The following is a 15129-nucleotide window of genomic DNA, read 5'->3' as shown; positions in this document are numbered from 1 at the left end:
TAATAGAATGCAATATTACGGTCTCGTTTTATTTAAAGTTATCCAAATAAATATTTGCGTTCCCTGCTTTGCATGTGGCAAAAAAACGCATTGTGTTCTCTGACTAACAAATTACCCAGTAGTTATTTTTTTTAGCATGGGTGTGGAAGGGATACAATTACAGATTGAACTATCTTCTGAAAAATATTATGTGATATTATATTGCTACAATGTTTTTTTTTATTAAAATTCCAATTTTTCTTTCAGTTCAACCTATAATGGTCTAATTAACATTATACCATGCTAACATTACAAAACCTGTTTTTTGATATTTTGAATGTGAAGCAAAACTCAAATAAGAATAGACAAAACACCAATAATAAACAATTCTGTACTTTATTTAAAGATCACCTAAACATCATCTTGCTGTAAAGAAAAAAGGAAGAAAGAATTGTGTTAGTGACTTTACTTTTCGTCTTCAATTGCATTTAAAAAAAATCCTCATTCACGCTTTGGATAAAAGCGTCTGCTAAATGAATAAATGTAAAATGTAATATAAATGCATAAGGTAAAATAATTACTTTCTGGTAGGTGAATGTTCCTTCTTTTTTCCTTCTTTTTGCAATCAATCGCTCTGTCAAATTCCTCGACTTCACTAAAATAAAAGATGAATGCCATTGTCAAAAATATTGTGTAATAATAAATAATGTTTTTTTCTGCAAATGCAAATTACAAGCATACCTAGGGTTATAAGTAGGGCCACGGAGGAACACCTCCTCAGCCTCCTGCCAGGATAATGCCTGCATCTCACATAGGCCATGAATGATGGCCCATATAAATAAATAAATAAATAAATTACTCCGGCATTAATTAATTCAATTTATAGTTTTAGGAGAAAAGGTCCGGTAATTAAAAAAAGGTCAAACGGCAAAGCTGCTTAAATAATTAATGATGACATTCTTTGATAATAAATTTTTACAATGGCTTGTCTATAAAAAGTCCAAGGTTAAAGGCTAACTTTAGCTATCAAAAATTTTCGTGGAAAAAAGGCGAAAAAACATACATTAACGGCTCAATTTTTGTTACAAACTATCTTTACACATATTAAATGGACTATTCATATGTTGGTGTATCGATGAACTATAAAGTAGTTTTATTAATAAAGAAATTGAATGAGTATGATTCGCTAAATAAAATTGACGATACGATACTCACGTTTCGGCTTAAGTTCTTCACATGTTTATCCGATCCAATTTGATAGGAGGCGCTGTCTCGAAAAACAAAGGGTCTGAGAATGCGGCGGGACTCGGGGGACTCGGAGCCGGGTGCAGTGGCGCGCGCCTGTAGTCCAAGCTACTGGGAGGCTGAGGCTGGAGGATCGCTTGAGCTCAGGGGTTCTGGACTGCAGTGGACTATGTCGATCGGGTGTCCGCACTAAGTTCGATATCGATATGGTGATTCTGGGGGAGCCCGGGACCACCAGGTCGCCTAAGGAGGGGTGAACCGGCCCAGGTCGGAGACGGAGCAGGTCAAAGTCCCCGTGTCGATCAGTAGTGGGATCGCGCCTGTGAATAGACACTGCAGTGCATCCTGAGCGATACAGCGAGACTCAGTCTTTTGTGTGAACAGTTTATTTTGTGGGAATCTAATAAACAACAGCAGCAACAACAAATTAACACAAAATAAAGCACTTATTGGCCAGACTTTAAGTTACTCAGTCCAGTCTTTATTTATTATAATAAAGTAGTATACTGTATATTGTGTCTCGCTGTTAGATACATTTACACTAATGCATTACTAAATATAAAATAAATATAAATAGTGGCTAATGAATGAATGTTTGTTTGTTTATTTATTTATTACAACATATTTGTTTGCATGGCTTAGTTATATATTATATAAATATAAATGTAAAAAAAATGTGGCTATTTTGGACATTCCTGAAATAAATATTAATATATAATAATATATATATGTTGATACATACTTGCCTTTATGTTTGGTTTCACAGTAATGTCACATTTTCCACTCTAACCAACTGAAGACATCCAATATTCATATTAAATTGCTCTACGTCTATTTATGACTATTTTGTCCATGACCTGAAAGGTGATGTTTTTTAAAACATCAGATATCGTACAGTATGTAGGCTATTGTGAGTATTTGCAGCACATGTGTTGTCAAACTGATGAAGATGTTTTCTGAGGGTAGTAGGCCTACGTTTACACGACAAATATGTGCTGAAAACAGAACGTTTTTTTCTTTGTACAGTAGCCTACAGATGACAACGTTATCCCCGTTCACACAGATCTGTCAAAAACAACTAATAACACTGAATTATGCATGCCAGACAAGAAGCCTTGTTGGCGATGTCACTTTGTAAAGACGCGCCTGCGCACATACGCATTATTTCACTACAGTGCAATCATTCTAAGAATGTAGATTGGCAAAAGTCCTTTCATTTGCAAAAAAAGATAGACTTTTTATTTTATTTTTTATTAATGCCAAGGTATCAAAAATATAAGTAGCCTACACAAATGTACAAATTACATTCAACGAAATAAAGAAAGCAAAACAGCACACAGGCCTATACATATAGCCTGTACTCATAAAAAAATAAAAATAATAATAAAACAGAACAGAACAGAAAGCTTTAATGAAATAAATTAAAAAGTTGAAACAAGTTTATTGTCTTAAGAGCTTTAAGATTCTTAGATGACGAAATGCTTTGGATGTAGCCTATTGTTGGACCTCTCTTCTAAAAACAATGAATAAGGAATTCTGCTGAGTGAATTTACTACGGAGAATGTGAAATTTTGCAAGGCACAATAATAGATTAATAATAAAATACTCATTAAATTGAGCTTTTTGTATATTGAGACGCCAAACAGAAACAGTAGCCTACATCCTTAAAAGCAAAGAGAAATCCGGAAGCACATTGTGTTTAATAAAATTAGAAAATTCAACAAAATAACTGTGTGTGAGGACAATCCCAGAAGATATGAAAAGCAGGGGCACCACAAAAGGAACAACTTGTGTTTACATCTGAGCTTTAGCAGGGTAAAATTTGTGTAATAATTTAAATGAAATTTCTCTAACCTAAAAAGCCGACTAAACAAGTAATACGCATGTGCATGACGTGACGTCAACGTTTTCACAGATTCGATTTTGTAGTTTTACACGGAGATGATACGGGTGTCGTCATAGACATGTATTTATTATGTCTATGGGTGTCGTTTTCAAGAACTTGCACTTTTGAAGTTTGCGTTTTCAGATTACAGAACGCTGTTGTCGTGTAAATGAACGGCCAAAACGCACAAAAAGTCATTCCGTTTTTAGTTGAAAACGGTGTCGTGTAGAGTAGACCCAGAGAACGGACTTTGGTAGACCATAGACATAATAGAGCAGACAGCCCTATTTGCTTGTGTCCTCTGTATATGCATGCGTTTTTTGCAGTGCGTTGTGCTATCTCGGCCACCATACCCGATGCTCTGCTGCACTTGACGTCATAGGCGGAAGTCACCGTGGTTGCTTAACCCACTGAGTGGCAGTGCTGTGTTCAGCTTGAAAGCAGAAAGGGGGGGGGGAAAAGAAAAAAAATGGGAAAGAGCTGTTCTGCGATTGATTGTAAAAACAGATTCAACAAGAAATCGAATCTGTCTTTTTACAGACTGCCGAAAGCAAAAGAAAAGAGAACCAAATGGATCGCTGCACTTTGCAGAAACAACTGGAATCCAGGCAGCGAAACGTGGATTTGCAGTTGCCATTTTGTGTCAGGTATGGTGAATGTTTTTTTATTTAATTTTTTATTTTACCAGGAAGTCTCATTGAGATCAAAAATCTCTTTTACAAGAGAGACCTGGCCAAGGTAACGTCGTTAGCAGCTATACATAAACACAACATATTAATGCTACATACAAGGTAGCAGCCATATACATAAACACAACATAGTAAAAAATGCTACATACAATCATGCAAAAATCATTCAAACACAATGGCCTCTCAAGAAAAACAACCACATGTCTCTTTTACCAAAACATTTTTATGATGCTCTTAAATTTATCAATTGACACGTTTCAAGTTTAAGATCTTTTTGCAAATGGGTGCATAGTATGAAAATGCAGTTTTCCCCAGATCTGTCAAAAAACCCTGGGTACATTAAAAAGCAACCACTTGGAGGAGCGTAGCTGATAACTAGCAGAATTTAGACAGAGGAGGGTACAGAGGTAAGCTGGAAGTTTACCTAGCATGGCTTTATATATAAAAATATACCAGTGCTGCTTTCTGCGGGTGGTCAGTGCTATCCAACCCACCAGATCATAAAGAATGCAATGGTGAGTGAGGGACTTTGCATTTGTAATAAAGCGTAGAGATGCATGATGCACTGAATCAAGGCTCCGTAAGTTGGAGGAGGCTGCGTGCATATATAATATGTCACCATAATCAATCACAGACAGAAAAGTAGCTTCCACAAGTTTTTTTTTTTGGCATTGAAAGTAAAGCTAGATTGAAAAACTGCAAGCTTAAGAGCATATACTTTGCATTGTTGTAGTATCAACAGGTATTAGGACATTTAGCATTTACAGTACTGTTAATCAGTCATGTACTGATTAACTAAAAATTAAAATAAATGGTTGATTTAATTTCCATTAACCACCTAGCTTACCCCCTAAGGATAGATTGAAAAATAAAATCAATCTATCCTTGTGGAAAGGTTCCTTGGTAGCTAAAAGTAGGTCTAGCAAGTCTTATATTTCTGTAATTCACACAGATCAAACACAAATATGCTGCCTGAATAGATTGCTAGTTTATTTTGAGTAGCCAGCTAGCAGTTCTCTTGGCAGTTTGCTGATAATCCGGTGTCTGAAGTAAAATGCTCGAAACATCTCCTGAGAAAAATCACATGGCCAACCTAGTCTTGGTTATTTAATTTAGATTTAGTCTTATTTTCCTTACCTTGTCATTCAAGGCCAGGGCACTTTATGTACATTTCTGGAACTTTTGCACGCTTCCACATCCCGCGCAACTAGGATCTCCCAGGAACACTCATTATATATTGCTGCGTACATTTATCCGTGTCACCTAGATGCGCGTGCGCGAGCGGTGCGCGATCATGGTCGACTGACTACGAGATTAGCAGCTGAAGAGTTCGGCCGTTTTTAAAAAATTTAATTATGTATTTAAAAGTTGCCGAATGGATTCATTTGGAGACTCCGAAATCGGCAGAGATAGGCAGGCAATGCAAAACAAAATCTTACATTGGGAAATAGTGGGGGGGACAAAACTTCGATTTTGAAATGTGGGGGGGACATGTCCCCCCCACGTATAATGGCTCCTACGCCCCTGCATTAAACTATTAGATTCAACTAATTTTTTAAAGGCAGTTTAAAGGCACACCGCAGAACTTTTGGCCACTAGTGGCGCTCGACCTGTAACTTTCACGTCTAGCGTCCCTAGAGGCCACAAGCTCCGCAGCACTGTCGCAAAAGTCAACAAAAAGTCAACCGGTCCGCCCATAGACAGTGGGTCAGCCTCCCGTGTCTTTAGATTGTGTGTGCTTGCAGTGTTTGAGGCGGGCAGCCTTGCCGCGCTCGATTCCCTTATAGCAGTCTGCTGGGAGAGAGCGAGCGAGGCGAGCCCCGTGGGGCTTAGTGCTAACATGTCTGTGAGTGAATGTGGGCGCGGGACGGCGGGCACATTTACTGCACTAAAAACACCGTCGGCCTGAGCTGACTGTAACTTATGTGTTTTGGTTTCGTTTTACAGAAACCGTGGGACGTGTGTAGTGTTTGTGGGCACTAAGTCGTGGGCACGTTCACTACATTTAATGTACATTTGACATGAGTCGATTTTATTTGTGCGAGCCCTGCACTGTGGCGGGCTGTGTTTGTGTGTAGAAATGAACAATGGGCTGTGGGCATTTTATTACACTCATAACACCATCGGCTGTGGCCGGAATACCAGAAAATACTACACTACTTATATGATTTATCTGGGTAACCTTGGAAACGGCATTTGTGTGAAGGCAAGCGTCAGCATCGGTCGGGCACCCCTCCTCCTCCTGTAGCTCACGCCAGCGAGCGAACGCTGGACCAATGGTGATCCTCGTCCTGGCTTTTCATTTGTCACTATGCCTTTTTCTTTTTTTTTAGTGTCCTCTGACAAAACCTTTGCCTTCTTCCTTGTAGCTGTTGGTTCGACCATGATGAAAACATACAGACGGCAATCAAACGCGAGTTGAGCACTCACGTCAGAATCTGAGGAAGTTGTGGGTGGTGGGGGAAGTGACGTATGCCGTAAAGCGGTTGAATTTTGTAGTTCTTTTTGTGCTCGGGTTCCTACCCGAAACCCGAAGTTAGATAGTGCTAGGAAAAGCGATACAGACACCTTCAGGCTACGGCAGACGTGTCATTCAACCTATTGTAAGTCGATGTACCATCTCAATGGGTTTTGGAAATATATTATAAAGGTTGAAAAGTTCCACAGTGTGCCTTTAATGTAATTTAAAGCCTGGTTCACACGGCAGGATAATTAGGCCGATTTTAGTCCCGATTTACCCCTTCCGACAATCTTAAGGATGCTCCGATTATCGTAAAATAATCTGATCAGATATTCCTGCAGTGTGTGGTGTGTTAAGACTGCTCTCGTCTGCTCGGAAGGACGTCAGGACCGCTCCGATCTCAAATCGGGGATATCCAACATGTTGGATTTTTTTGGCCCGATTTCTCCTCGTGTGTGGTGTCCGTGGGGGACAAACGAGCACGCAGCCTGTGGACTGTGGCATGTAGCCAATCAGAAAGCGAGGTGACGAGGCACAGAGGAAGCACCGGGAAACAAAATCAAAACAGCCGGCGGCATGGCGCACCAGAAAGTCCGGTGGACGTCGGAGATTCTTTGACCATCGCCTTTTCTTTTGATAACGTTTTTTTTCGGTTAAAAACAAACTATCGCCACTGCATCCTCTTCGTCCGCCATGATTGTTTATCTCGAGGGATTTTGCGAGATTTTCCGTCTGATCTGGGAATGCTCGGGAGTCAAATCGGTTCGTGTGTGATGTGTTGATTTTGCTGTGTGGCAGCGCACCACACACTGTACGACCAAAACTGTTAGACCCGTGATTTTTTATCGCCATGTGTGGGGTCTCTCAGGTTTGGAAAATCGGCCAACAATTTTAAAATCGTCCTGTCTGAACCAGGCTTAAGTTAAACGTTGAAGGTAAGATTTTCTTCAGCATTATTGCCCAGAGATTGTCCACCTACCTATTAAAGAATGGCTTCGTTGACACTTCAGTTCAAAAAGCGGGCATTCCAGGGTTCTCAGGATGCTTAGAACACATCAATGTTATCTGGCAACGAATTCAGTCAGCTAAAAAGGAGAGGAAGGAGCTCCATGTGACGTTCCTGGATTTGGCTAATTCATATGGTTCAGTGCCACATGAGCTTCTTTGGGCAGCATTTGATTTTTTCAGAGTACCAATGTCAATAACAAATTTAGTGAAAGCCTATTTTGGAGATTTGCAATTTAGTTTCTCAACTCCAAAATTCTGCACTGCATGGCAATGCTTAGAGGTTGGAATAATGGCAGGATGCACCATTTCTCCACTGGCTTTTACCATGGGAATGGAAGTAATCATTAGGGCATCAAAATGGGTAGTAGGAGGAGAGCGCTTGGCTTCTGGGATGCGACTACCACCAATCAGAGCATACATGGATGACATGACAACAACAGTAGCCTGCACTAATCGGTTATTGGGGAAGTTAACAGATAATATTGAATGGGCACGAATGCAATTTAAGCCCTCTAAATCAAGGAGCATCTCGATAGTTAAAGGTAAGGTAGTAGATAAAACATTCTTCATTAATGGTGAGGCAATACCAACAGTTTCTGAGAAGCCAGTGAAGAGTCTTGGGAGATGGTACGATGGGGATCTAAAGGACACAGTTTGAGTGGGAGAAGTTAGACGACAAGCAGTGGAAGAGCATAAACAGCTGTGCTCTACCAGGCAAACTAAAACTCTGGTGCTTTCAGTTTGGTCTACTGCCGAGGTTGCTGTGGCCATTGACTGTGTACGACGTTTCTTTGACAACAATGGATAAGCTGGAAGCGTTGATAAGTTCATACATCAGGAAATCGTTGGGAGTTCCACGCTGCCTCAGCAGAGTGGGACTTTATAGTAAAGGGATATTGCAGCTGCCAGTCTCTGCTTTAACCGAAGAGTTTAAGTGTGCCAAGGTCAAACTGGAAATGACCTTAGTAGAGTCACGTGACAAATGTGTAAGGGAGGCAGCCCCTGTGTTAAAAACGGGTAGAAAGTGGTCAGCAAAGAAATCTGTAGTAGAGGCAAAGGCTGACCTTCAAATTGGGGATATCGTGGGACATGTACAGCATGGAAGAGGTGGTTTTGGGCTCAGTTTAGCTCCTCCTAAATGGCACAAGGCAGGCCCAGCTCAAAGGAGGAAGCTGGTAGTCAACGAGGTGCGAAAGCAGGAGGAGAGGATGAGGTGCATAAAGGCCATTTCCCAGGCCAAGCAGGGAGAGTGGATGAGATGGGAGAGTGTGGAACGACGCAAGATGGGCTGGCAAGACCTTTGGTCAATGGAAGAGAGTAGGATCAGTTTCCTTATTAGGTCAACATATGATGTTCTCCCATCACTGCAGAACCTAAACCTCTGGGTAGGAGAGGATCCCTCTTGTCCTTTGTGTTCATCACCTGCCACATTAAGGCACATTTTGACAGGTTGTAAGGTGGCTCTTAGCCAAGGTCGGTTTACTTGGCGCCATGACCAAGTACTGCGATGTTTGGCTTTAGCACTGGAAGGCAAGCGTAGTATGACCAATAAGTTGCCGCCTGTTCTAGCAAAACATTACACGCAGAAGACAATATTCCTCCGCCCAGGCGAGCAACCACCAAGAAAAGGTGTTAACACCAATTCTCGCCCAGGACAACTGGAAGCTGCTAGGGACTGGAAGATGCTGGCTGATCTTGATCAACGGCTTATTTTTCCACCTGAGATTGCCACCACTAACCTACGACCAGATATTAGGGCTGCACGATTTGGGCCAAAATGATAATCACGATTATTTTGATCAATATTGCGATCACGATTAATTATCACGATTATTTGTTGATTTTAACCAAAACAAATTTTATTGCCACATAGGCTAATTATAACTGCTTTCACATCCATATTGTGCTACATTTCTGCTAATGTATGTGTATCTAAATAAAATAGGTCCTCTTATTCACCAAAATTCAGTGCATCTCCTTAAAGGGTCACTCCACCCATTTGCATTAAGAGGTCCATTGTTAGACAACCAGTCATACTATTGAATGGTCGTGCAACATTCTTTCATTTTCCCCTGAGACGAGAGAAATCTACTATTTACCTTTTTCACTTCCTCCTACAATGACGCAAAAATCGTCATTTGACGTCATTGTAGGAGGAAGTGTAAAAAGGGGGGATTTCTGTATAGACTACAAGCACAAATTCCCACCCTTTCAAACCCGCCCATAGGGGGTTGTGCCTAATGCGCTAACAGAGCTATCACAGATCAGTGGGTGGGACTTCACTTGCAGATACTGAAAGCAATATCAGCCATCTTGTTTATAAGCTAAGCTAACAAGCGCTGTGGAGATAGGAAGTTACGACAATGACGGAAGAAACTAAACATGATATGGAAGAAGAGGATTTTGAAATTCTGCTGCTCGAATCCGCTCTTCGTGGCTATCTTTACGAGCCGCAATATAGTGAAGAGCAGCTGAGGCTGATGGAGGATCAGGAGGCGGCTGCCTGTCGCGAACGAGGAGCCCGGACTGGGTCGAGCTGAGGCGGGCTGCTGGTGCGTGTGCTCTCGCTGTGCGCTACGGACACAGATAGAGTCCGTCTGCTGCAAAGAATTTCAACGATCGCAATTTCTCCTAGACGAAATCTCTGAATCAGACGACCACACGGACGTTTGTGTTGTGATGTGAACCATCCTAGTTTCGCCTGACTGAAAATCCAGGTATCATGCAATAATTCACCATATAGAAAGAAATACAAACGAGTAATTCACTAATGAGTTTGCCAATGTAACGGGGTTCGTTGTTGTGGGAAGAAGGAGGCTGGAACCGGCGAACATTTAAACATTTTAATAGTAAAATAAACAAATACAAAACAAAAGTATAAGCCAGCTGGCCACACACAACAGAAACAAAACATAAAATCAGGCCTGTTCCTTTTATGCTTCCGCTCCTCCGTGAGAGATATGAGACCGCTGCACAGGTGCCATTCATTATCACTCGCGTCGTCCTCTCACGTCCCTCGCCCTCGTCCTGCTCGCCACAGCCAACTAACTAGACATTTTTTGTGAAATGAATTTCAAACTCATTTAGCAGCTAGCCTTCTTGTAGACGGAAGAGTGATTTCTCTGATGTTTGCGCTGTTCTGGATTAGTGGGAGTGGCTTGCGGAGCTGTGCAACGTGGTGCATTGTGGGAGTTGTTGTCTTACATACAAATGCGCCCTAAAGTTATTTTCTGTCTTTTCTCGGTCAAGAGGGCACCAAATTCAAAATTTCTTTTACATTTCGACTACATATATAACCCACTTTCAATAAAGATTAATGTTGAAATGGGTGGAGTGACCCTTTAAAGAATAAAGAAAACAATAAAGAAAATGTAGCAAAACTTCAACAGGGCACTATTTTACATTTTACATTGTGTAAATCTATTTTAGGAAGCAAAATATAAACTTGCATTGTACCTGCATAATGGATGTGAATAAAACACGCAAAATATACAATCAATAAAAAAACAAATATTCCATAACAGAATGTAACCAAATGAGAACATTTCAAGGCAGAACTGCACTATGGAAGTTCGATTAATGGATGAAATTCAGAGTCATTGTTATTTGACGCTTAATAAATGTAAAATGTTGTGGTAGGCCTACAGTGTCAGTGATTAGTTGTGAAGTCTTACTGCATAAATTTAATCTATTTAATTCTCCATGTGAAAGTTTATGTGCTCAAATTATTTCTATTTGTTAAACAATAGGTCAAAACAAGACGTTTGTAGGACTGATTATTGGAGTCCATTAATCGAACTTCCATGCCTCTTATGTAAGGGTTAATGCCCGACGAGGTGTCCGTTGTCAGGTTTTAATGGACGACGGCGAGGTGTAAACCGGCCGACGCGCAGCGGAGGACGGTTGCCTCCGCCGAAGTCCATTAAAACCTGACAACGGTCACCTCGAAGGGCATTAACCCGCTTATACCATGGTCACTTGCCAAATAAAACATTTTTAAAACATTAGTTTATATTTTAATTAGGCTAAATCTAGTTTTTTCAAATAATAACTTGCCTGACGATTTATTTAGCAACTTGAGATATTTATAGTCCGCTCAGCTTGTAGAACCCTTCAGGTTCAAAAATGCATTTTTTTTTTCATGAAACACAAAGGTAGGCATAGTTATTTTTTTATTGCACATAAAACACTTTGTGTTACACTAGTCTACACTAACCACAGCCTCCGAAGCACCGCTGTAGGTCGACTCTCCGATGCTGGACTGGAGAGCCGTCAAGTCGGTGACAGGCCATCGATGCGAGAGCAGTCTGCGGGCTTACTGGGCTCCGTCAGTCCGTGAGAGACTGAAGATGAAATAACGAACGAAGTCGCTCATTGTAGGCTATGTAATATCTAACTAACGTTGACTGCCTGTTGCTATGGTTACTCACACAGCTGTTGTAGGCAGCGCATTTATTTATTAATTTCGAATGGTAAACAGGCAGTTTCACCAGAACTACTTTAGGTGTCCTCTATCACTTTTTAACGGACACCCTGCAGCCAATCAGAATCGAGTATTCACCCAGACCATGGTATAAATAGTAAATATATATATGTAGTATGTACCAATTTACTAATGCAATTTACTAATGCTCACACTCGGTCTCTCACGCGCACTGTCACTCAGTCTCTCTCGCGCGCGACACAATCGGTAGGCGCGCGCTGTTGCTCGCACGCAGACACACTCGCGGTCTCTCTCGTGCACTGTCGCTCGCACGCAGACCGTAGGTCTCTCTCGCGCACCTGGGCTCATGGAGGCACGTGATCAGACACTGGTTTACGGTGCGCTAGATTGGCAAAAAAAAAAGCTTTCTGTGAACTGAATGACGCATTTAAAATATCGCTCGATCACGCGAATTTGATCGTGGGAAGCCAAAATCGTGATCGTGATTAAAATTCGATTAATCGTGCAGCCCTACCAGATATTGTTTTGTGGTCCGGATCAGCACGCATTGTTCAACTGATAGAGTTAACAGTGCCATGGGAGGATGCGGTAGATGAGGCATCTGAGAGGAAGAAACTGCGGTATGCTCATCTGGCCACTGAAGCAGAACAGCGAGGATGGAGAGTCCAGGTTTATCCAGTGGAAGTGGGTTGTCGAGGTTTTGTGGCACACTCTACAACCCGGTTCCTCAGAGACGTCGGATTCAGTGGCCAAGAGTTGCGTCGCACAGTAAAGAACTTATCTGAAGCTGTGGTTGAGACGGAAAGATTCTAGCTGGCTGTGTACAGGCCGCCACGCTACGGTTTCATAGAATTCTTGAAAAACTTGAAGAGTCTGTTGGTTCATTTGTATAGGTTGTATAGTATTTACAGTCATTACGTTCCTGTGTATATTGCGTGAATGACGGGTGGTTGGGCAGATATTGTGTTTTGCGGTAGGTGGTATGCCATACGGAACCGTTGCCACTGAAACTGCATATTAACGCACCAGTGGGGCTCGACAGCCTTAGTCAAACGGGTTGGCGCGTATGGTTGGGTTGCGGAGAGATTGTGAGATTGTGGTTAGGTCTCAGCAGCAGGAGGGATGTAGAGGTCAGTAAGCTGGGCTGAGTTGAGTGGGGGATGGAGGGGGGTGACTCTGGGACGCCAGAGTCACTGTAGAGCCCTCTTGAGGTGTCGTGGGCTAGTCGACGAAACACTGAGGACGGAAGGTGCCCACTTGAAGACCCTAGAGATGTCCCCTACTTGGCTCAATCCAGACGGTTGTCGTGCTGGTCCACTAGGGAGACCACACTGTAGTTGCAGCCGTCGTGTGTGCTGACGCGCCAAGTGCACTGCAGCCGTTAACGCCGGACAGAAGGGGAGTCACACCACCATATGGAAAGAAGTGTAAATGGATGGAGAAGCATAGTTTACTGTAAAGCTACGTCTTAGTGTTGCTTATCTTGGCGAAAGCCGAGTACAAATCAGCATGAAGTTTTAACATCTACTCTCGTGTAATGGAAATCATAAGTTGAAATGACATAAACATCCAAGCTACTTGTTACAAATGTCTGTTACTTTAATTTCCTATTATCACTGTAAAGCAGCTTTGGAACAATCTACATTGTTAAAAGCGCTATATAAATGAAGATGACTTGATGCATGTTATGAATCTTTAAATAAACATAACATAATCTATACAATTATGTGCATAGATAAACAATTATATATTCTTAACTTTGTTCGACGCTGATGTAATTACCTTTTTGAAAGTTTCTGTGCTCCAGAGAGCACTCACTAATACTTTCACTTTAACACGAAACGGGAAACTTATTATTATTCTTGTATGCGCTGCCCAGTTCCACCTAATTATAAAAATAATTATAAAAAAATTATATGATCAATAAGTTATGACATGTTTTTGCATTGCTTTGGCTCATCAAAATAAGTTAAGCAATTTTTGACTTTTTTTTTATAAGTTATACAAGATTCAACTAAGTCAGTTTAATGTAATTTAAGTTGAAATGACATAAACATCCAAGTTGATTGTACTGAAAAATTTAAGGCAGCAAAACATTTTTTAAAGTGTGGCGAATAAAATCGAACAATTTATTAGCCAGTGGCTAACAATAGAGATTATTTAGTCACCTAGTGAGAAATTTAGTCCAAATGTTGTTACTAAAGCATTTTTTTGTTTCTTTCAGGAAAAAAGAGTGATGATCCTCTACACCCTGACTATGTGCCAAGTTTATTCAGTTTCACGCCCACCGCTGATCGAATTCGGGCTGTCAACAACCTGGAAAGATATCAACGATTTCGAGAAGTTTCTGTGAAAAGATTTGTCAGTGCCAACACAAGTAAAGAGCTAGCTGCAACAGCTCTCATGAACCTGCATCAAAGTTCTGCTTTAAAGAAAGAGCTACAGGCGGTTGAAATCCAAGACACTGAGGTCCAGACGGTTGAAGTCCAAGGCACTGAGGTCCAGACGGATGAAACACACAGGGACATCTCCTCTTTACATGAACAGATCAAATCTTTAAACACTGAATGCCAATTACTGAGAGAAAAAGTTTACGGATTAGAAAGTGACTTAAAACGTCATTCTCTTGATCCGTCGCATTTTGATGACAGCAAAATGAAAATTTTCACAGGACTACCCAATTTACAGACTTTCATGCTATTGTTCAGTTCTGTGTCATCAGTTGTTCCTATTAGTGCAAAACAGTCGCTCAAGCCTACTCAGGAACTACTTCTTACTCTGATGAAGCTGCACCTCAAACTGTCTGAGGAATTCTTAGGTCAGCTCTTCAGGATTCATCAGTCAACGGTATCAAGAATTCTTCGACGTTGGATACATGTCCACGGAGCTTTTAATTCCTTAATGTAAAATAAAGGCCTTAATTAGCGTTAAAAAAACGCTAGTTGCTTTTTGAAATCGTAAAACTGTCATTGCAGCGACTCGCAGTAAATGCCATTTCACACAAACTCCATCCGTACCTGTGCTGTGAGTTTGAGTCACATTTAGAACACAACATGTGTCAGATTTACTTTTATTTACGTTAGCTTAAATCTCAAACTTTTTTTAGTGGGGAGAAATTGACTGCATTTTACCCGATTCGTAAGCAGATGTGAATGCTGTAGTTTGAGACGCCTTGCCGAATGTAGTGGGTTACTTATTTCATCAATATTAGACAGTGGAAAAATGTACATTTTGTAAATATTCTTTAATGTTATTTAAAGGGATAGTTCACTTTGAAATTAATTTTTGATATGTTTTAGCTTACCTCAAGGGCATCCAAGATGTAGGTGTCTTTGTTTCCGCAGTATTTTCAATTTTGATATTTTTAGGTCAAACCGTTCTTGTCTGTCAGTCATATAATGCAGGTCTATGGTCACCA

The 15129-nt window shown here is 41.0% G+C and overlaps 1 long non-coding RNA gene across 1 annotated transcript; it reads left to right on the top strand.

The window, feature by feature from the left end:
- Positions 1-3580: 3580 nt before the first annotated feature.
- LOC130086631 (uncharacterized) lies at positions 3581-14969 on the top strand. The gene is made up of 3 exons (XR_008807239.1): positions 3581-3756; positions 13936-14895; positions 14927-14969. It is a non-coding gene; the product is annotated as an uncharacterized LOC130086631 (long non-coding RNA).
- Positions 14970-15129: the final 160 nt, after the last annotated feature.

This window comes from Rhinichthys klamathensis, unplaced genomic scaffold (genome assembly GCF_029890125.1).
Source record: "Rhinichthys klamathensis goyatoka isolate OS25496 unplaced genomic scaffold, OSU_Roscu_1.1 h1tg000098l_1, whole genome shotgun sequence".
Lineage (NCBI taxonomy): Eukaryota > Metazoa > Chordata > Actinopteri > Cypriniformes > Leuciscidae > Rhinichthys > Rhinichthys klamathensis.
Note: the sequence above shows the minus strand (reverse complement) of the source record. Positions and strands in the feature narration are given on the sequence as shown.